The 22,709-nt window shown below is 41.0% G+C and overlaps 1 long non-coding RNA gene across 1 annotated transcript; it reads right to left on the minus strand.

Moving 5' to 3' along the window:
- Positions 1-11,251: 11,251 nt before the first annotated feature.
- Positions 11,252-20,037, minus strand: LOC116285219 (uncharacterized). The gene is made up of 4 exons (XR_004194863.2): positions 19,754-20,037; positions 19,023-19,108; positions 12,358-12,470; positions 11,252-11,395 (listed from the first exon to the last, which is right to left on the minus strand). It is a non-coding gene; the product is annotated as an uncharacterized lncRNA (long non-coding RNA).
- Positions 20,038-22,709: the final 2,672 nt, after the last annotated feature.

Here is a 22,709-nt window from a genome sequence, read left to right on the forward strand (position 1 = left end):
AGCTGTTTGAATCTTCCCTTTGAAACCCGGGGAAGGTCAGGAGGCTGAATGAAACCTCTTTCTTACAAACAGGAAATGGGAGACACAGAAAGGACTTGTACCTGGGAGGGCCCCACATAAACATTCATAAGCATTCCTCAAATTATGATCATACTTGCAAGATTTCTAGATGTGACTATTGAAATATATTGATTTAATCAGGTTTAAATATTGAATAGAGGCTAAAGTTGAAAGAAGAATAGAAACAAACCCAAAGAACAAGAGTCCTCTTTATATCCACCCTGTGAGGGTTGCTTTTACCAGTTTAATTAAGCCCCAGGATTAGTTTAGGTAAGCCCCTCCTGATTCATCCTTCCCAGGCAGGAAACCCAGCACACTCCTAAGCTGGGTTCATTCTAGGACTCAGGCAAGTCAAGACCTGTTACAATGACTGGTGGGGGTAGAGGGGGCGTTCAACAGGGATCTACTTCTGTGAAGGATAGAGGAACTTCTCAGAAAGAATGCCTTTTCAGGAAAGAGAGTTTTAAGGCAGACAAACTTGATGCAGGACAGAGTTGCAGAATGGGGAGGGATAAATGGACAAAAGGGGAGAGGTGAGAGCCTCTGGGAGGCTAAGGGAGTCCCAAACTCCTTCTGTGTCTGAGATTCCTGGAACAGTCCAATATTAAGAAACACCAATACCAACTGGGTTTGTAAAAACAGGCACATTTCACAAATTTATGTTTAACATTTCCATGTAACGTATGAATGTTTTTAACAACGAAATAAAAACACATTGCAAATAATTGCACTATTCACAAGGTCACTCAAGGATTTATAAGCATTTCTAATTCATAATTCAGTGCAGGCGAGATGACCCAGTACAGACACATAGGAGGAAGGCTGTATGGTGAATGGTGTCTTTTTTCAGTTCTGGTGGCATCTCTCTGAGCTGGCACGAATGACCTCCGGAGGCATCCCCATCACCGTCCTGTAAGTGGCTGTGTCTGTCCCTCAGAGTGTCCTCCTGATGAGTCCCCACTGATCCAGCCTAAATCCTATGCCTTAGGGGCTGCAGGAAAAGAGCAAGTTGAAACCACAAGAGCTCTTTATGCATAGGCTCTGAGAGACGCTGAGCTTGCAAACTTTGTGGTGCCAACACTTCTTCAGCAACTTTGGTGCCTTTGGCAACCACAGGAGTCGGCTCAGACATTATCGCCTGGACTAGGCGTCAGCAGCTTTGGCACAAATGTTGCTGGTCCATCACAGCCGTGGATGTGCCTTTTACACCAGCAGTGGCTGCATCTTCCAGGCATATTGAGAGTTGGGCTGTCACTTTCAGCATCAGTTACAAGAAAGATCACTAATGGCAGGAAAATTGCAGTAGCCGTGATGAGAACCAGGAAGATCTTGGTCCATCAATTAACCCTTCCTTGTCTTGTCCTTTGGGGGCCAGCCTTCCCTCAGACAGTACACATTCTGTTTCTTCGTGGCTGATTTTGTAGGTACAGACCATGTGGTGAATCACTTCCGTTGACTGAGGGGGTAAATCTATTTAATTCTGAGGTTTAGTATTTAGAAGCCTACTTGCCCACAGTTAGAAAGCTCATTCTCCAATATAAGCTTAGTCAGGAATTTTTTTAAATCTTATAACTTTGGCTTTATGTGCTGGCTCTTTTGTCTTATTTCTGGATTGATTCAGAATTCAGGATAAAGAAGTGCTATTTGTTGGGCTTCTCAAACTCTCATAGGAACCCTCACCACCACTACCACCAGCATCATCATGATCATCATCATTATCATTACTGTATTCTCAACACTTGGTATATTATTTGACCCTAACAGATACATTAAAATATATTTGAGGTAACAAAGGCATGAGAAAATATGAATGATACTCACCCAGGGACAATAGCAGAAATATCTGGTTAGAATTTAATGGTGTGTAATGGGAAGAAGACATCTCCAGAGAAAAAATGGTTAATGATTGTTACAGTGACTCAGTTTTTTCTTAGACACCTGGTATACCCCAGGAAGCATAGCCTACTCATTTATTGATTTGTACTTTCAAGAAACATTTAACATTGTGCTAGGCACACAGAAAGAGAATTCCCACCTTTAGGCAATTCATACTCTCATTGGGTAGGCAGACTTGGGTGTGAGTAGCTGGAATTTGATATGACAAATGATTTACTAAAAGAAACCAGTTACTATAGAGCATAAAGGAGGTGATAATGAATTCTGCCTGTCAAGAAATTTAGGAAAGTTTCAGAAGGCAAAGGACCAAAAGGTATCAACTAAAGTTTATAGATTCACAATATGGAAAAGACAGGTACCTTTGGAACATTGAACAAATCATCAGTGAACTGGCAGTTCTTCTTGAAATCAGCAAATGGAAAAGACCATTTGAATGATGATTCATTCATTCAGAGAGTATTAGCTGAGGGGCTATTATGTATAAAGAACTGCTCTGGGGCCCTGGTAGTTGCAAGTATGACAGAAAAAGGACCAAGACACTTGGAGTTACATGTGAAGGGGGATTGTAGACCTTCTCTGGTCTCAGGACTGAGCTCTCACTCCCAGGTTCTGTGCTTGGCAGAAACTTCCTTCCTACAGGGATTCCTGCAGTGAAGAAAGTGTCGATGTCAAGTAGTTTAATCTTTGGTTCATACTGGAACCTATGATCCTGGACATCTTAAAGAGGAGGATGAAATTCAGAAAAATCTCTTACCAAACTTTTGAAGAATTTTCTGTGTTATAGGCAGTAGAAAATAAAGTCACTTTTTGAAGAAGGATTCCTTTGTTCTGGAAATCTCTACTCTCAAGGAAATGGCCACTTATGATTCTGATACAAATTCCGATGTGCAATTTTTTTTTACCACACCACCAAGCAATTCTCGGACACTAGCTAAATGTCCTACAAATCAACCCAATTCTGACACTATCTACCTGGAGATAATATCACATCCTGCAGGTTAAAGACTCAGTATTGTGAGACTGTCGCCACTCCCGCTTCAAATGCCAGTCACAAGTCCACTTTATCACCCGTACTTCTAACTGAGCGGCTATAGATCAGAGATCTACAGCCCTCTCTTTGGGTTGGATTAATTTGCTCACAGAACTCAGAGAAACATTTTACTTACCAGATCACTAGTTTATTATAAAAGGATATAACTCAAGAACAGTCAGATGAAAAAGATGTGCAGAGCAAGGTATGGGAAAGGAGCATGTGGCTTTCATGCTCTCTCCAAGTGCATCACTCCAAATCTCCATGTGTTCACCAACCTGGAAACCCTCCAAACCCTGTCCTTTTGGGGTTATATGGAAGCTTCATTACATGGGCAGGATTGATTAAATCATTGGCCATTGGTGATTGATTCAACCCTCAGCCCCTCTCCCCACCCCAGAGGTCAGGGGGTGGTGCTAAAGGTTCCAACCCTTTAATCACATGGTTGATATTCTTGGCAAACAGCCCCCAACTGAAGGTGCATCCAAAAGTTACCTCATTAACATAAGAAAATATACCTCTGTCACTCTCCTCACTTAGAAAATCCCAAGGGTTTTAGGAGCTCTGTGCCAGGAACAGTGAACAAAGATCAAAAATATATTTCTTGTTATAAATCACAACATCACACCACTCCAACCCACAAAGAAGACAATGGCAGAGATGTGCATGTACCACAGGACCCTTTCTCCCTGGCTGTAGTTGTTAAGATAAAGGGGAGCCATCTTAGATGGAACAGTCTCTTTCCCAAACTTAGAACTGGAGCTAAGAGACACTTGCAAACTGCTAATGGGTACTTGAACTGAAATGGTATAAACTTAGACATTGTACTGAGTTGAATAATATAAATATAGTCATATGATAAACTTGGACACTTGAACGCCATCTTTCTGTCTTGTGTATGGAGAAGCAGAGGACAGTTGATGAAGAGAGACAATGCCAAAATGACATTTGCACAATGTCAAAGAACACGTGAGCCTAGTTGCTAACAGTTCAAGCCTCTGTGAGACAGCTCCACTCCTACCCTTGGATCCCATTGTCCTATAATAAATATTTCACATCCTATATTTTTGCTTAAGTTAATTTCATAGATTCGTCTTATTTGTCATCAAAAGAGCCTTAGGGTAAAAAGTGAATAAATAAATAGAGCAGAAGCTCTGTGGTTTGTAACTCTCCAGCTGCAAAAGTTTCCATTGACTCCTTTGGTCCTATAAAGTCTATTTGATTACAGGAAGACTTGCTAAATATAAACTTAGGTGCATCATTACAGATCATTCTTAGGAAACACAGTTGCTCAAGTGGATTGGCTGCTTAGACCTCAGTTGGCGGCCGGGATAAGCAGGCATGGGTGTTACCTCAAAAAGAAGCGAAAACGGAAAACAAACTAGACTAAGGCTAGCAAGTTTGCTCTAGGCTGGACTCATTGCGCCCTGTACGCGATGCTAATCTAACTCAGTTGAGAAAACAAACTGATGTCCAACTATGATGTTCTAAAGAGACTGTGTTTTTCAACATGAAGTTTCTCAGAGAACTAAAAATAGAACTATCATATTACCCAACAATTCCACTCCTGGGTATATATTGGAAAAAAACAAAAGCACCAATTCTAAAAGATACATGCATCCCAATGTTCATAGCAGCATTGTTTACAATCGCCAAGGTATGGAAGCCTTGTGTCCATCAACAGATGAATGAGTAAAGAAGATGTGATATATATATATATATAAAAAAATTGCAAAACTACTCAGCCATAAAAAAAAGGGAACGAAATTTTGCCATTTGCAGCAACATGGATGGGCTTGGAGGGCATTATGCTAAGTGAATTAAATCAAACAGAGAGAGACAAATACTGTATGATACCACTTATATGTGGAATCTTAAAAATATAGCAAACTAGTGAATATAACAAAAAAGAAGCAGACTTACCAGATACAGAGGACAAACCAGTGATTACAAGTGGGAAGAAGGAAGTGGGAAGGGGCAGTATAGGGACAGGGGATTAAGAGTTACAAACTATTAGGTATAACATAAGCAACAAGGGTATACTGAAAAACACGGGGAATATAGCCAACATTTTACAATAACTATAAATGGAGTATAATCTTTAAAGATTTTGAATCACTGTTTTATACACCTGTAGCTTATACAGTATTACTGTGTATCAACTATACTTCAATAAAAAAATTATTTAAACAAATAAAGAGATTGTTTCGGCCCATAGAGGCCACCTTCTATGGCCTGGGAGTTGCATATTTTTCTAAAGGGTATGGAGATTTCCAGAACTTGTCATATTGGAATGGAAAGCTCTAGGGCCGGGAGAAAAGACTCAGAAGGCAGAGACTCTTACACTTTTGAGCGGTTTGGGCGACAATGTGGTTTGTGGCTCAACAGAAGGGTGTGGGCTTCAGGCCTTTCCTCCAGTGTGGGAAGAAGAAAACAGACATCCACCATGGTGAGACAGGCCAGAGACTGTGCAGGCTTTAGTCAGCACCCTTGAGGACAGTCTTAGACTAGTTTCACATTTCTCTGCATTGTCATTTCCCCCCATTGATATTAAAGCCCTCCATAAAGTTTTGTTGTTAGTCTGTCCTCGGCTTAGCTACGAAAAATGAAGGATCTGTGTGAAGGGATAAAGAGGGAACTGACTTTCCTCATCCTGAGGTCAGCTTCACCATAGCAGCAGCATTGATTGAAAGGATGTAGAAGGTTCTAGAACTGCAGAAATTGCCCAGCAGGAAAGTGAATGGTGGTCTGTGGTAGAGTGGAGTTCACCAGTTTGGAATCCCGCATAGCTGAGGCATGGACATGGCGTGACTGACCTGGGAACCACCACATGGTGACCTTCCCCACGGGACTCCCCCAAGCACGCTAGAAGGGAGGGAACAATTACGGCAGAGACTGGCTGGGCGCTCAACCATACTGTTCCCACCTCCTGAGTGTGGGGGCCAACTGACATCCTTCAAAGGCCAATGACCCCCATTCCTGGACTCTCAGATGTCTGCCTGTGATCCCTCAACAGATAAAGTAGGTGATAAGGTGACTTGTTTCAGCAAAACTTTATCAGAGTCATACTGCCCTTCATGCACCCTAAACTTCTTAACCACACCTACAATCAATCAGAGACTTGTGCACGAGCCGAACAAGCACCTTGTGACCCGACCTTAAAAAAGACCCCAACAGCCAGCCCTCGGTGCTCACGCAGGCACCTGTCGTCTGTGCGGCTTGCTGTTGTGCATGGCAGGGTACCCCTAGCAAACTCCTTTACTATTTTCCTCCTTCATCTCCAGTAAATTTTTTTACCAACCCGCATCACAGTGTCACTTACCAACCGCCACTGTGTCCACAGAGACTGCATCTCCTAGCCCCCTTGCAAAGGCCCAAAGAACTCAACTAGAAGTGAGGCAGGCCACTTCCATGCCTCGAACCCAAAATCTCCACAGTACCCTCTGCTTGACCTCTCCTTGCTTGCTGGTCAGCTCTGTTCAAATGATACGCAGAGGACTCCAAGAGGGCCCTAGAGGGCAGCAAACCCAAAAGGGAGAGGAGCCTGAATCCCTGAGTCATCACTTGGAGGAGAGCTGCCAGACCTGTTTGGAGCTGTGATGTGAGCAAGGAATAAACATTTATTGTGTTAAACCACTGAGATGTTGAGGCTGTTTTGCTACGGCAGCTAATATTAATTACTCTGACTAATACAACCACACAAAGAGATGTCTGGAGCCCTATCATTACACAGATGAGGGCCTTTGAACCATCAGAAGTCTGGGTTACAGAAACCTGAATCAGATGTCAATCCCCCCTAAGAGCTTGCAATCCACTAAGAAGCTTAGAGAGAAGGTGACAATAGAAGGCTAAACAGGAACCTAATAAATGGCTGTGTTTTCCTATTGCAGACATCCGTGATGAGGCACAGAGCCAGGAGGAAATGTTCGAGCAACGATTCTTAAAGTATTGTTCCCTTGTCACAATTGCCAGGAGGTGAAAGCTTGTTTCACAAGTGGTGAAGTCATTGATATCCCACCCATTTTCCTCTCGGAGCAGCTCCTAAGTTTTTGTTTATGACCTCTATTTCTGCATTGCTATGGTTTTATCTTTTACTTTCCCATGACTATTGGGCAATAAAACAAATGAAAGAGACAGCATACTAAGTCAGTTCGTACTGAGCCAAAACTTTGCTAACACAATGTTCTTTAAGTATACAGAACTACAAACGAAAAAATGACTAAAACTTAAAAATAAAAGTTTCTGTCACAGCCCTGGAGGAATAGATGTTCACTTGGGACACACAGACTTTGTTTCTTTTAATCCCCTTTTCCCATTTTCTTGGAACTGGATAAAGCACCACATCAGAGGTTTGCAGTGGTCATTCTTTCTTTCCTGGACCACAGATAAAACTGAGTGAAAGGAGACATCCAGCCAGGTGGGGCGGGTCTGTGACTTTCCCTCTCAATTCTTCCTAATTCAGAAGTGACTTATAATACCTGCTACGACATGGATGAACCTTGAAAACATCAGCCTACGTGAACGAAGCAAGACACAGAAGACCACGTGCTGTGTGATTCCATTTCTATGAAATGTCCAAAATAGGCAAATCCATAGAGACAGAAAACAGATCAGTGGTTGCCAGGGGCTGGGGCAGAGGGGTGGCAGAGAGGAGATGGAGCTGCTTAATGGGTACACAGTGCTTCTGGGATGATGAAAATGTTCTGGAACTAGATTATGGTGATGGTTGTACAGCACTGTGAATGCACAAAATGTCACCAGATTGTGCACTTTAAAATTTGCAGATACAAACTACTATAAATAAAATAGATAAACAGGAAGGTCCTACTTAGTAGCACAAAGGAACTATATTCAACATCTTATAATAGCATAATGAAAAAAATATGGAAAGGAATATATATATATATCTGAATCACTATGCTGTACACCAGAAATTAATTCATTATAAACTGACTATACTTCAATTAAAAAAAATAAATAAAATGGTTAAAATGATGTTATGTGAATTTTACTCAATTTGAAAAGTATTCTGATTTTCAGATCTAACTTAATATTTTCTGTTGCCTTCTTTTCCTCCCATATTTCCGTTCTGTCTCCTACCCATCCTTCCTAAAGCTATAACATCAATAACAGCAGAAATTGAATGCAGCTCAATGCAACTTTACGGCAATTGATTGTCTGCCGAATCAATGGAAAATCTGAAAGGGGAGATCATACACTCTTGAGTCCGGTCTTAGGGGAGACTGGGCTTCCACTTGGAGCAGACATGGAACTGTAAGTTCCTGGATGGGAGGTTAATAAACAAAGACTAAAAGAAACACATCTGGGTCCTTTCAACTCATCTCCGCCACGTACATATTGGTGTTACTTGATCATTTAAAAAAATCTTCTTACCTCCCGGAACTGGGTTTTGTGGCAAATCAGACTTCGAGAGTGAAGAAGGACAGAGTCACCAGAGGGCAGAAAAGGAGCTGAGGTTGGAGTGTGACAGTCACACTGATCCCTAGAGAACCAGCCCATCCCTGTCACTGACTCGGTGCCAAGCACGTAGGTGGAAAGGCATGAGGCTGGAAGAAAATGGACTGAAAGACACTTGCTTTAAATTCCTGTCCTCCCTTCCTGCCTGAGCCATGCTTTCTTTGCAGTGAGAGGGTTTGGCATCTCTGCCTGAGCTGGGAGATAAAGGGCATGGCTGTCACTTCATGAAGAGGTGTATATCCTCAACCTAGGCCCCAGTCTGTTCTGTGAACTGGTTTCTGGGCATCTCAGGATATAAAGTTGGCAAATGGTCCAGCATGACAAAAAGCCAACACCATTTGGTGTTTTGATTACTGAGTCCTACATCCTAGCTGTGTTTTGAAGAAGATTTGAAGAGAATCAAGCCAGGTGGCTGCCAGGTCCTAAGGCAGAGGTGCTGGAGCTGGCTTGGCTTCCAAGAGTTAACTGTTAAATTTTCAGGAATTTTTCAAGCCTTTTCTTAAACAAAACCATTATTAAAAAAAAATTATATTGCAATGGTTACTAGAGCTGAAAGAGCCCTCCTTTAAATGGTTATAATTTGTGTAAAGATAATAAATAGTAAGTAAGCTGTAGACTGCATAACAGATAAGATGACAATGAATTTATTGGGCAAAGATTTAGCAGATTGGGCTGTGACTCTATTTGTCATGTCATGGTTGAACTGCACTCATAGGTTGGCTCTGGGTATATGGATTCTGCCAAAATCCACAAAAGCCTTTTGTGAAGGTCAGTTGGCTATGTGGAATTTACAGTAAAATGTGCTGCATATTTTATTGTTATTTGTAATTGTACCCCACTCTCCTTTTATATCAGGAAAATCCATAATAAACTCATAAACTCACTTTTCCCCCCCAAGACAGTTGTTAACATTACCAGCACACCACTACCCAAGGTCAATAACCTCAGGAGACCTGCACCAAGTCATTTATTTGTTCATTTTCTCAACAGTAAAATGAAAGAAAGAGAGAGAAAGAGAGAAAGAAAGAAAGAAAGAGAAGTGAAGGAAGAGGAAAGAGAGGAGAGAAAGAGAGAAAGTGAGTTCCAGATAATCTTACTTCTAACATTTCAAATTTTAAAGTAGTAAAGAAAATTCTAGACATGAAAAACACAGGACTCTCTCCTTACACAGGTAGAGCAGATGACCTCCTATCTGATATGATTTGAGAAGTACCCCAAAGCTTACCCACCCAGAAATATCTGTTCCTTTGGCTTGTCTGAACCTGTTTCTTGAAATTCACAGGATTCAAGCATCCTTCCTTTGGGTAAGCCTTGTCTCCTAGAGCTTTCTCTTGTCTCCAGTATCACTTATTAGCACTTTAGCCTCCATTTGTGTATAAATAACTAGATATGACCTTGAAGAGCACTAAAGTTCTCCCTAGGGAAATGAGACATAACTGAAATTTCTGATGTGGGAAGGGAGCTTGGAAAAGTCCAGGCTTTGGACCTTCCTTGACAGTCCAGGCCGCCAAGTGGGGGATCTCAGGCAGCCTTGGCCGTGAGCACTGAAGGCACTGTTGGTGAGCACAAGGGCTTCCTGAAGGCAGATGGAAGCTCTCTGGCGGCTTCTACACCTGTAGACCAACCTGATGTGGATCCTGGGACTGAGCTTGTACATCAGACCCACACGAGAAATAAGGATGTTCAAGTGAACCCTGATGTAAATTGTGGACTTTGGGGGATGATGATGTGTCAACATAAGTTCATCAGTTGTAACAAATGTACCATTCTAGTGGGGAACGTTGACAGTGGGGAGACTGTGTATATGCAGGAGGGCAGAGGGTATGTGGGAACTCTCTGTACTTTCTGCTCAGTTTTGCTGTAAATTGCTCTGAAAACTGAAATCTATTAAAAAGAAATAAGAGTGAGGATCATGCGTTTACCCTGTTAATAGTTCTAGTCTGCAGCTGCCTGTCCAGATAGCTCCTTTCCCTGCTCTAGAGGAAAACGTGTACAGTGTACAGTCAGGTTGGTAGATACTTCTGGCCCTTTAGGCAGGATGAGGCCTGAGACCCCTTGCACAGACTGGAACAACAGAACACAAAGAAACCATAAAGGGCTAAAAATCACTGCAGACATGCGCAGTTGGGCTGAGTTATGGACAACAAGATGCATGAAACACCCAACCGCTATTTCTGAGGTGCTGGGAGCGAAACAAAACGGATGGTCAGATCACCTGAGATGCCCCCCTCCTTTCCAGCCCAATCCTGGTCAGCAAAAGCGTGAGAAACACCCTTTAAATCATTATACCGTTAAGCAGTTACAAATACCATATGGTCACCGATGACCACAGGATCCTCCTCAGTTACACAACCACCCCTCCTGCTCTGGCGTCTCCCACCCGGAGAAATTCACTGATGAAAAAGGGCAGGGAGGAATGTCAGCTCAGTCCCTCTTTGCAAGGCTGCTTGTCTTTGACCTTGTTTTCCTAAGCAAAACTCAGGACATGTGGTCTGAAAAGGGATTTCTGTGCTGCTTCCAGGGGCATGAGTCGGTTGGGGAGAAGCATGGTTTAGAAACACGGATGTTGGAATTTCTGGCACATTTTAAGAACAGCAAGGGAGAACAGCAGTTTTGGAGTTAAATGGAAATGATTAAAAATTATATCTTCGCTGCTTAAAAGCTGCAGGGTCTTCAGCAAATTATTTTAGTGTGACATAGCTTTCTCTCCTGTAAAAGGGAGTCATAATACCTATCTCATGGAGTTGTTCCGAATGTTGCGATAACACGTATGTAAAGGAGGAAAAGGAAAATATCACTGTAAGATGCCACAGTTGCTTTCTAAGAGACCGGGATCCTCTTGTTATTCTGGGTTTCTTCACAGGTCTTCTGGCTTTTCTTAGTAAAGGAACAAGAATTTGGTTTTTCTGTAAATACTCCAGGAGAGGTGCCCTGGGGAATGGGATGGAAACCCGGAAAGAAAATAGGAAACAGTGAGACGGTGTGAGGCTGGAGGAGGAAGTTCTAAACTCAGGGGCTCGAATTCTAGATAGACCAGGGTTCAAATCCGCCCACTGCCACTTACTAACTTCGAGCTTTGGGCAAGTTGTTTGCCTTCACTTGGTTCAATTTCCTCATATAAAAAATTGGGATCATCATCCTTCCCTCTCAGAGCTGTTGGGGGCATGAAATGAGATAATTATCGTGAAGTGCCTCGTACACAGTATCTCATGTCCCTATTGTTGTGAATAACATTGAGAACAGGCGGTCTGGTCTCCACATTGGAGGACCCCATGGCAAAGTCACATCCCCTGCCTGTTCAACTAAGAGTGGACACATTCCTGGACCAACGTCTCCAAAGTCCAGTATCAGATGGGAGATTTTCAAGAGAGTTTAGGGAACATCCCTGGGTTCTGGCAGCAGCTACTGTAGTCTAAGCCCCAGTGGAATCCCAGGTACTATTTCCCCTTCATGCTCTCCCTTTAACATGTTTTTAATCCAGAAAAGCAGCATTTGCTTTCTCTGATTGGGTTGACAAATGTGAAAGTCCTACTTCTCTGTAAATAAGCTCACGTCCATGAAAGGTTTTTGTAAACAAACTCAGGTGTGTTACAAAGCAGTAAGGCAGTAGGGTTATTATTGCCAGGAGAAAAGGGCTTATGCTAGAGCTCACTAATGAATCTGGTAAAATTGCAAGGCTGGGTATTCCCTTTTTATATCAAGCTATGTTTTCTTCAGATACATCATCTATGCATTAAGAAATTTTTTAAAATCCACTTTGGAATTCTACCTAGTTACTCCAGGATAACTGAACATAAGCGCCACTTTGGCACACAGTGTAGTTATATGATTTGTGTCCGGATAGAGTGGACCTGCCAGCTCAGCCCTGGAGGAGAAGCAGAGGCTGTACCTACCTCCTGTACCCACTGTCAGTTCCTTCCATCCTCATGGCAGTGGGTACCTGCTGGGCTCAGGGCTGGAACTGGGCATGTAGAGTGAAGACAGGCAGGTCTTGGCTGCAAAGGTGCTGACAATGGAAAACATTTTGCAAAAGTTTAAGTGTACTAAACCCACTTCAAATTATATTTTCCATAATTCCCTTCAGAACCATTTGTCTTTCATCATGATAAAAACCCACAATTTATTATATCAGGATATCAGGGCTGATGATACAAGTCAGCCTGCAAATGTAGACTTTCCTGCCCAGTTTGGAGGTGTTTGCATTCAGGAGTCTCACCCGGTGCTAGTTTCTTCCTCTTTCAGGTGCTCAGGTGCTAGATACAAGACCTCAGTCAATTAGAGCTTGATGGACCTCTTACAGCCTCAAGGCACTCTGATATCTCAGTTGTAGGAGATTATATACATTCTAAGCAGAAAATAATGGAGGCAGCAAAGACTTCCAACTCTATCAAATCACACTCCAATCACAAAAGTCAATTACAAACCTTTATAAATAAAATATAATGCAAAATAGCACCATGCACCATCAGAAATGCACCTTGCAATGAGTAGAAAGCTCTTTTCAAGGAAATCAAAGAAACAAAGAATGTAAACCAAATTGGTGAGTGAATTGGAGACGTCATGTGGTGATTTAGCCCCTAGGGCTTGGTGCCTGAAGTGATGCACTCCAATTCTGCTCAGGAATCTCTATTTTACGTCTTCCCAACATGTGTCAAGAGTCTCCAAAAATTTATTCTCAATTTCTTTTGAATGAATGTCTACTAAATCAATAAGTAGAGACATGGGTAAAATCTGTGGTCTAAGATATTCAATGCAATATTATTTATAAAAAATTAAAAATGTTGGAGACTGTATAAGTATCTAGTTATAGATGGGTAATAAAAAATTATAGTGCTATGAATACTGTACCACCATTAAAATTATGTTTTGAAGGAATTTTAATGTCATAATAATATGCTCATGATACAATATTGAATTTCAAAAACACATACATGTATGTACAGGTATAGTTCAATTAAGTGTCCAAATATATATACATATATGCACTGAAAAACAAGCATGAAGAAAATATACTAAGTGATGGAACTAGAGAGTTTTCTACAATCTTTAGAATAAGAAAAAAAGTAGAAAAGCAATCAGGCTGTCTCCAGATTATTAATTAGTATCTGGTGACAAATAAAATAAATAGCTTTTATTTACAAGCTCTTTCCTCCATTTAGATTTGAGTACCTTGAGAGTAAAGACCCTATCTGCTATTTATTTTTCCTCCTGTATACTACAGGGCTTTTTGCACATGGAAGCAGTTAACTAATAAGTCTAAGGAGAAACAGCTAATATGATCAATTCAGTGATCACTTCTAAAAAGGCACCATGGTCAATCTGTCAACAAAATGATCCGCAACTCACCAGGTGAAATTCTACAGCAATGAAGATGCCCAAATTCCCAGTGTAGAGGAACACCAAAAAAATTAGGGTCAAGCATATCTGAGTTCCAACCCTAACTTCATCACTTCACAGTTAAGTAAATTTGACTCAGTTACCTACTTCTGTGAGCCCCAGCTGGATCATTGGTAACAATACCACTCATCAAGGTAGTTATAAGAATTAAAGGAGGTACAGTGCCTGGGAAATTGTTGCTATCTTCTTTCCCCCTTTTGAAGCATGAATCATTTCACCAAGAAACAGATGTGAATAATTAAAATTGTCGTCAGCATCATTAAATATCTCCTTTTGAAGAACTCAAAGGATTTACCATTAAATTTTAAATGGTATCCGTGTGGACAGAATCCACCCACATCTAGAAAACTAGAGGTTGAGTCTTTGTTCTTGCTGCCAGTGATTCAATTTTTCAGTATTTGCCTGAAAACCTCTTGTTGTTTCATCAAATCTGATTGGGGTGGGACACTCATTTCCCCAGGGTCTGGGGTTAAGCATCCTATATGAAAGTCACATCGCGATCAGGAGAGACGAATAATTTGTCTCAGTTCATTTATTTTCAAAAGCCTCTTGAGGCAGGAGAAGAGGTGGATAGGAGGAGCTGTGAAAGAGTAACCAGTTTTATGAGGTGAAGGGATATCATTTTCATAATTTAATACTAGGAAGCAGAATTATCTTTGATGAAATAGTTATCTCGGAACTTAAGTAGCTATTTCTTCTGTGTTTTCCCTCTTACAGTACAGGGACTTTGCATGGAATGTAACAGAGCCATATGAAAATTTATTTTCTGTCATCTTTCCTCTCACGCTTCAGTTTAGATAGTTCCCACTGATTTGTTTTAAAGTTTATGTATTTTTTTCCTTCATTGGGGGTCAAATTACTGTGAAGTTCAGTCAGTAAATTTTTCATTTCACGTAATTTATTTTTCAGTTCTAGAATTTTCACTCAGTACCTTTATTTATTTATTTTGAGGTTGCATACATTTCCCCCAGCTTTACTGATATATGATTGTTATACAAAAAACTGCACATATTTAGTGCATACAGTTTGATAAGTTTGCACATATGCCTACATCCATGATAACATCACCACAATCATGGTCATAACATAAACATGTCTGTTACCTCCAAATGTTTCCTTTTAGTTTTTTGCTTGTTTTATTTTATTTTATTTATTTTTGTTTTGCTTTGTGGCAAAACTAATTCACATGAGATCTATGTTTTTAACAAAATTTTAAGTGCACAATACCATATAGTGAACTGCAGACACTATGCTGTACAGCAGATGTCTTTTCATCTTGTATAAATGTAACATTATACCTTTGAACAACTCCTCATTTTCCTCTCCCCCATCCACTGGCAACCACTATTCTACTTTCTGCTTCTATAAATTTGACTATTTTAGATACTTCATGTAAATAGAATTATGCAGTATTTGTCCTTTTGTGACTTACTTATTTCACTTAGCAAAATTTCTTCAGGGTCCATCCATGTTGGGACAAATAATAGAATTTCCTTCTTTGTTAAGGCTGAGTAATATTCCATTGTCTTGTATACTGCATTTTCCTTATTCATTTACCTATCAATGGGTACTTGGTTTGTTTCCACATCTTGGCTACTGTGAATAATGCTGCGATGAACATGGAAGTGTAGGTATTGCATCAAGATCCTGATTTCAATTCTTTTGGCTCTATATACCCAGGAATGGAATTGCTGGACCAAGTGTTAGTTCTATTTTTAAATTCTGAGGAACTTCCATACTGTTTTCTATAGTGGCTGCACCATTTTACAGTCCCACCAACAGTGCATGGTGCATAAGGATTCCCTTTTCTCTGCATCCTTGCCAATATTTGCTATTTCTTATATTTCTGATAACAGCCATTCTAACAGGTGTGAGGTGACATCTCACTGTGGTTCTGATTTGCATTTCCCTGATGATTAATGATGATGAGCCCCTTTTCATATATCTGTCGGCCATTTGCATGTCTTCTTTGGAGGAATGCCTATTCAAGTCCTTTGTCTCTTTTTAAATTGGGTTATTTGGTTGTTGTTTGGTTTTGTTTTGCTATTGAGCTGTATGAGATCCTTATATATTTTGGAAATTAATTTCTCATCAGTTATATGGTTTGCAAATATTCTTTTCCCATTCTGAGGGTTGCCTTTTAATTCTGTTGATTGTTTCCTTAGCTGTGCAGAAGCTTTTTAGTTTGATGTAGCCTCACTTATTTATTTTTCCTTTTGTTGCCTGTGCTTTTGGTGTCATGTCCATGAAATTATTACCAGATTAATGTCATAAAGATTTTCCCTGCTTTCTCTAGGAGTTTTACAGTTTCAGCTCTTATGCTAAGTCTTTAATCCATTTTGAGCTGATTTTTTTATAGAGTATAAGATAGGGGTCCACTTTTATCCTTTTACATGTGCTCATCCAGTTTTTCCAGTATCATTTGTTGAGAGACTATCCTTTCCCCATTGTGTATTCTTGGCACTCTCTATTTAGTTCTTTTAAATAGTTTCTATTTCTCTGGGGACATTTCCCATCTGATTATTCATTGTGGATATTTTCTTTAGATCCTTAAACATAATTATAATAGTTGCTTTACAGTTTTGTGTGCTAATTCCAGAACTGTGATATATCTGAGCTTGTTTCTGTTAAACGTTATTTCTCCTGGTTATGATTCATGTTTTCTTGTTTCTTCATATATGAGTAATTTTTTTTACTGTGAGCTGAACATTTTAGATGCTCCTGTGGGTTTTGTTGAGCTCTTTTAAGAGTATTAAGTTTTGTTCTAGGGAACAATTAATGGGAGGTTTAGCTTAATCCTGTTGAATCCTAGTTTTACTCTGTATTAGACAAGATGAAGGGTAGCCTTTACTCCAGGACTTCCCTAAGGTGTAGTCTTTCTATTATTTCACCCAAATAACCAGAGTATGTGGTGAGATCTCTCCACTCTGGCTAATTAGAATTCAGATGTCTCCCCAGCACTGCGAAATCCCCAGAATCTTCAGTCAGCATCATGGAGTCTCTCCATCTACATGTGTTGCTCAGAGTTTGGCCAAAGACTTGCTGATATCTAGGTCTCCTTCTCTGTGCAGCTTCCTTCTCACTAGTACCTGACCCCCAAATTTCAGCTATCTTACTGTCCCTGAGTCCCAATTTCTGTTTTCTCCCATCTCTGGCTTCATTTCCATATACTACCTTTATAAAGAGCCCCCAAGTAGAAAACCAGGGTGAATGTGAAGGTTATTTTATTGTTTTCCTTCTCGTAAGAAGCTTAGCTCTGCAGTGTTCAGTGCTTAATAACTGAAAAGTTGCTTTATGTATTTTGCCAGTTTTACAGTTGTTTGCTGTAGGAGGGTGAGTCCACACCAGGTACTTCATTAAAGGTGGAACTAAAAGTCCGATTGGCTGAATTTTTTTTTTACTTTTAAGTTTATTTTTTCACTGCATATACAACAGAGTATAATTCAACACTTTAAAAGGGACAATTTTTATAGTGTTACTGATTCTACCACAGCTCCAACCCCAGTATTTCGTGATCAGTATAGAAAAAAGAGGGGGAGGTTAACTGAGAATATGTGACATGTAAAAACTTCATAGCATTCACTCTAGTAAGACTGATTTCTCACTATAAACTAAAGCATGAGTCAAAGAAGATGTTTTTGCCCTGGATTAATCCAGTGCAGATTTGGATTTCTATTTGGACTGGCTGCCCGGAGATTTCAAATACTAACTCTAGAAAAAAGTGATTCCCAACTTAGGAATGGAGAGAAGATTCTGCCAGAATAGATCACACAGAGGTAAGTATTTCCTATTGTAATTCCAACACTTAGCTAAGTGAAATAATTTGTTGGAACCAGAAGGCTTCAAAAGATAATGAAAAACAATGTTTAGGATAAAAGACAACTTTTTCAAACTCTAGTATGTTCTGTGGATAAAAACAGCAGCTGGGCTCCTTTTTAGCAGCTGCAGAGCTTCACAAGTCTTGCATCTCTGATCTGGAAGGGTATCAGCGTACTCCTCACACTCCTACAGAGTCTGCTTTTGCCTTTCTCAGATATTAAGAATCTAGCAATGATAGTCTCTCAGCATAGGAATGTGGCCTCTGGGGTCAGATCCACTAGTGTTCAGATTCTAGCTGCCTCTTACAAGCTGGGTGACCGTTGGTAAATTATCCTCTCTGAGCCTCCGTTTCTCACTTGGAATATGGCAGAAAGCACTGCTTCACAAGACACCATCTGCCACTGCCCTGCCAAACAGTTGACAATAAAGCCAACTTTCTAGGGGAAGCGCCCAGGCTCATGAGAGGGGTACGTTAAAGGCTCCTTCCTCTTAGAACAGGAGACAGGAACGGATCTACTGCACATGCGCCTGTTACCCAACATGCCTGGAGTAAGTAGCAAGGTGCCATATGCCCTGTGACTGTTGGCACAGACAGCTTCATCTGCCTCGCTGTTTTTGTTCCTTAACTGTGCCTGGCGCTTTCTTGCCCTGAGGGCTGTGCGCAAGCTGTTTCCTCTCATGGGAATGTTCTTCCTTCCCCAGTCCTCACTCTGACTCCCATCCCCAACTTACACTTCCTAGATAACTCCTACTCTTTTTACAGGTCTCAACCTAAACATCTTTTCCCCAGGGCGACCTTCCCCTCCCACTAGGGTTCAGCTAGGTTCAACTCCCCCTGCATTAGGGTCCCCTGAAAACTGTGCTTCCCCTAATATAACATGCATCACAAATAAAATTTTTTGTTTAGTAGGGAAGGTGTAGCTCAGTGGTAGACTGCATGCTTAGCATGCACAAGGTCCTGGGTTCAATTCCCAGTACCTCCACAGAAAGAAAGAAAGAAAGAAAGAAAGAAAGAAAGAAAGAAAGAAAGAAAGAAAGAAAGAAAGAAAGAAAGAAAGAAAGAAAGAAAGAAAGAAAGAAAGAAAGAAAGAAAGAAAGAAAGAAAGAAAGAAAGAAAGAAAGAGAAAGAAAGAGTGAGTCATGTGGCAAAGAAGAGACAGAAGGATTCAGAGCTGAGCAGGTAGGCAAGTATCCTGCCTGTGAAGTTCTTCATGTAAACTTTGCTGAATAGAAGACAGAACAAGAATCAGTATCACTGAACAACTTCAGCTGACCTGCTTGGTGGAAGTATTTGAATCCTGGCTATTGTCCAGTTTGGCCAGGACCGGGTAAGTCATTTTACCTGTTCAATACTTCCCTGTCTTCTCTGGTGAAGGTCAAGAGGCAGCCAAGATGTTTATGGTAGTGACGGTGGTCTTCTTTTTTATACTGAGGGGATAAAAATATATAGCTTATTTTAAAGTGTGAGAGAGCCAGACATAAGAACAAACTTCTTGATTCTGAAGAGATTCTCAACAGGATCATGAAGGGGAAGGAGCAATGACACTTGGTTTGAAAATTTTGAACAGTTTGTCACAATTATTCAAAAAACTAATGGTACATGATAGACAGACAGATGATAGAGATACTACTTTATTTTTCTTTTTAGGGAGTGAGTGTGTGTGTGTGTGTGTGTGTAAAAGAGAAAAAAATAAAACCGATATGGAAAAATGTTAAATGGCAAATCTAAGTGAAGGATATCTATGGGTATTTCTTTTAGTAATCAGTAATGTTTCCCTGTATTTGAATTTTTTCAATGAAAGATATCATCATGAAAAAAGATAACAAGATAATTAATAAAGGTGAAGCTTTAAAAAATATATTTGGTCCATTCAGGGAGTTTGTAGAAGCTTCCTTTCCCAACTTCCTGCATTCCTCTCCCCAAGAGTCTATCTCTCTACCCACTTAGAATGTAGAAGAATCTCTGCTATTGGGAGATGGCCAAGCCCTCCCTCCCTCACCACTCCTCCCGGACACGCAGCTAGTCCAACAAAGAGCCAGTGCGCTAAAGGTAATGACATTGGAGCCACTCACCAAAGCAGGTTGTATACCGTCATTCTCTGGGAGAGTTTTCAGTGCTTTGGAGTTTTAGATATAATCTTCCTTAAAGCGGATGGTTGAATCAGATAAGCCTCCCAAGGTCCTTTTGGCTGTACATGTGCCTGAATGCTGAGGACTGAGGGTTGAGCGTCTCTGGAGTAGGTATTACAACTCTTGTTTCTTTTCCCTTGGGATTTGATTACTCAGATTTTTGAAGTTGGCACATACTTTTTGTTTTGTTTTGCTTTGTTTGCTTTTCTGTCTCCTGAAAGAGCTAAGATCCCATGTCTGCCCAGCACAGTTGCTGGTGGCAGCATTCCCAGAAGCTCCCACCTCCAGATGACATCAGACTTCATGTGACCCAGCCACCACAGGTCGGGACACATTACATCATTCCAGGATGTGATTCCTTCTAATGCAGATCTTGCTGCCACTGGGCTACCGTCGCTGCTGCTGTCACTATGAACAACAAGCCATAAGCTCAGGCGGAGTCAGCTTTGCACAGGTTGGCAGTCAAGGCTAGGTAGACACAGACTCACCTGAAGGTCATGTTGCCCCCACCGAAACTCAGGGGCTTTGGGGGCAGGCCACACATTAAACATTCAAACATTCCACCATTGAAGATCAGAGATAAAAGGAAGGTGGCTTTTTTCTGCCAAGATGTGGTAGATGTTTTGTTGAGTCAGGTATTTCGGTCTGTCCAGCTTAGGTCATGTGGACGAATGTTGGAGTGAATCGTCACTGTTGGTTGGTGGAAAGAGACTGACTCTGAGTATAAAACTTACATGTGGACACCAACAGGACAAGAAGCCTTTAGAGTGGCAATAAAAGAAGACAAAGCATCCTTGAAGGACACTTGTGATTCATAATCACCTCAAAATAATTATAGATGCAAAGTCTGCAGGTGGGGGGAGAAGGTGAATAGGCAATACCCATCTGTAGGGTAATTATAAATAGAACAACAGAAATAATGACAACCATTTATTGAGCTCTTACCATGTGCCCAGTGCTGTGTCAAGCAAGCTCATGGCCTTGCTAACAGCATGACCAGGTAAGCATGAGAGAGCTGAGACCTGGGACCTGGGACCCTTTACTGCAGTGATTGAGCCTGGACAGACATCTCCTCCAGCAACAGAATACAAAGAAACTATAATGGACTAAAAATAACTGTATGCCTGTGCAGTTGGGGAAAATTACCAACAACAAGATACAAAAAGGTCAAAATCCAATTGCCACTTCCAAGGTTCCAGGAGAAAAAGCAGGGTACTGCACATGATCCCTGCACACAGCACCACCAAGGGGGTGGGCAGGCCACTGAAGCCACTTCTCTGGACCCACTGAGCCACCCCAGCTCTCGCCTCATTTAGGAAACCAGCTCACGCCCTGCTCTGGGAGCGAGCTAGGGGACCTGTTTCTTGTTGTCACTGTCTCGTGCTGCAGCACGAGTCCCAGTAAAGCCTTGCCTGAATGCCTCTTCTGGCCGCTTATCAATTTCTATTGGTTAATGAGTCCAAGAACCCAGGTTGATAACATGCAGCTTACTCTTTGCTTTAGAGCGGTCTTAACCTTGTGTCCTAGGGGTTCCCACCAAGGCAATGGTCCAGTCAACCACTGTCCCCGACCTAGTAACTCCAAGCTTTCATGGCTCAGCCTTTTGCCTTCTGGAGCAATGCAGATACACCTGCATTTGGATCAGCTTGAGTGATTCCCCGAGACAAGCTGAGGCGTAGGAAGGATGGCCTCAGTCCTGTGGATCTCAGCAGTCCTGCAGACATTCAGCCACCGGGTCGCGCCCGAGGAAAGCAGGGAACTATTAGTCCCATTCCAATTCACCAGGAGCTTCAATCAAAATGATTTCTTCTCTGTTTATCCTGTCTGAGCAAGAAGCCTGCGGTTTCTTTGGCACGCACACAGCCTCAGGTAGCACTCACCTCATGTGGTGCCTCATCTTCGATCCCTGTCTCTTACCTTCCTCCATTCCCTTCCCCAATTGTACTTTAACTCTGCCTTTCTGTTTCTTTATTTTGTTTTTTGTTTGTTTTAATTTAAACAGCTTTTTAAAAAATTGACATATAGTTGATTTACCATATTGTGTTAGTTTCAGGTATATTGCAAAGTGGTTCCATTATATATTTTTTTCTGATTATGTTCCATTATAGGTTATTACAAGAGATTAAATATAGTTCCCTATGCTATACAGTAAATCCTTGTTGCTTATCTATTTTATGTATAGCAGTTTGTACCTGTTAATCCCATACTCCTAGTATGTCCCTCCCTTCCTCCTTCTCCCCTTTGGTAACCATAGTTTGTTTTCTATGTCTGTGAGTCTGTTTCTGTTTTGTATGTAGATTCTTCTGTATTATTTTTTAGATTCCACCTATAAGTGATATCATATAGTATTTTTCTTTCTCTGCCTGACTTACTTCACTAAGTATAATATTCTTTAGGTCCATCCATGTTGCTGCAAATGGCAATATTTCATTCATTTTTATGGTGGAGTAATATTCCATTACACACACACATGCACACACACACACACACACACACACACACACACTCCCCCCACATCTTCCTAAGCCAGATGTCTGTTTTTAGGCACTTAGGTTGTTTCCATGTCTTGACTATTGTAAATAGTGCTGCTATAAACACTGGGGTACATGTATCTTTTTGAGTTAGAGTCTTCATTCTGGGGGGATATATACCCAGGCATGGAATTGCTGGATCATATGATATCTCTATTTTTTGTTTTATAAGGAACCCTGCACTGTTTTCCATAGTGGCTGCACCAATTTATATTCCTACCAACAGTATAGGAGTGTTCCCTTTTCTCCACATCCTCGCCAGCATTTATTATTTGTAGATTTTTTTTTGATGATAGCCATTCTAACCGGTGTGAGGTAGTATTTCATTGTGGTTTCGTTTTGCATTTCTCTAAAAATTAGCTATGTTG

This window comes from Vicugna pacos, chromosome 23, assembly GCF_048564905.1.
Source record: "Vicugna pacos chromosome 23, VicPac4, whole genome shotgun sequence".
Taxonomy (NCBI): Eukaryota; Metazoa; Chordata; class Mammalia; order Artiodactyla; family Camelidae; genus Vicugna; species Vicugna pacos.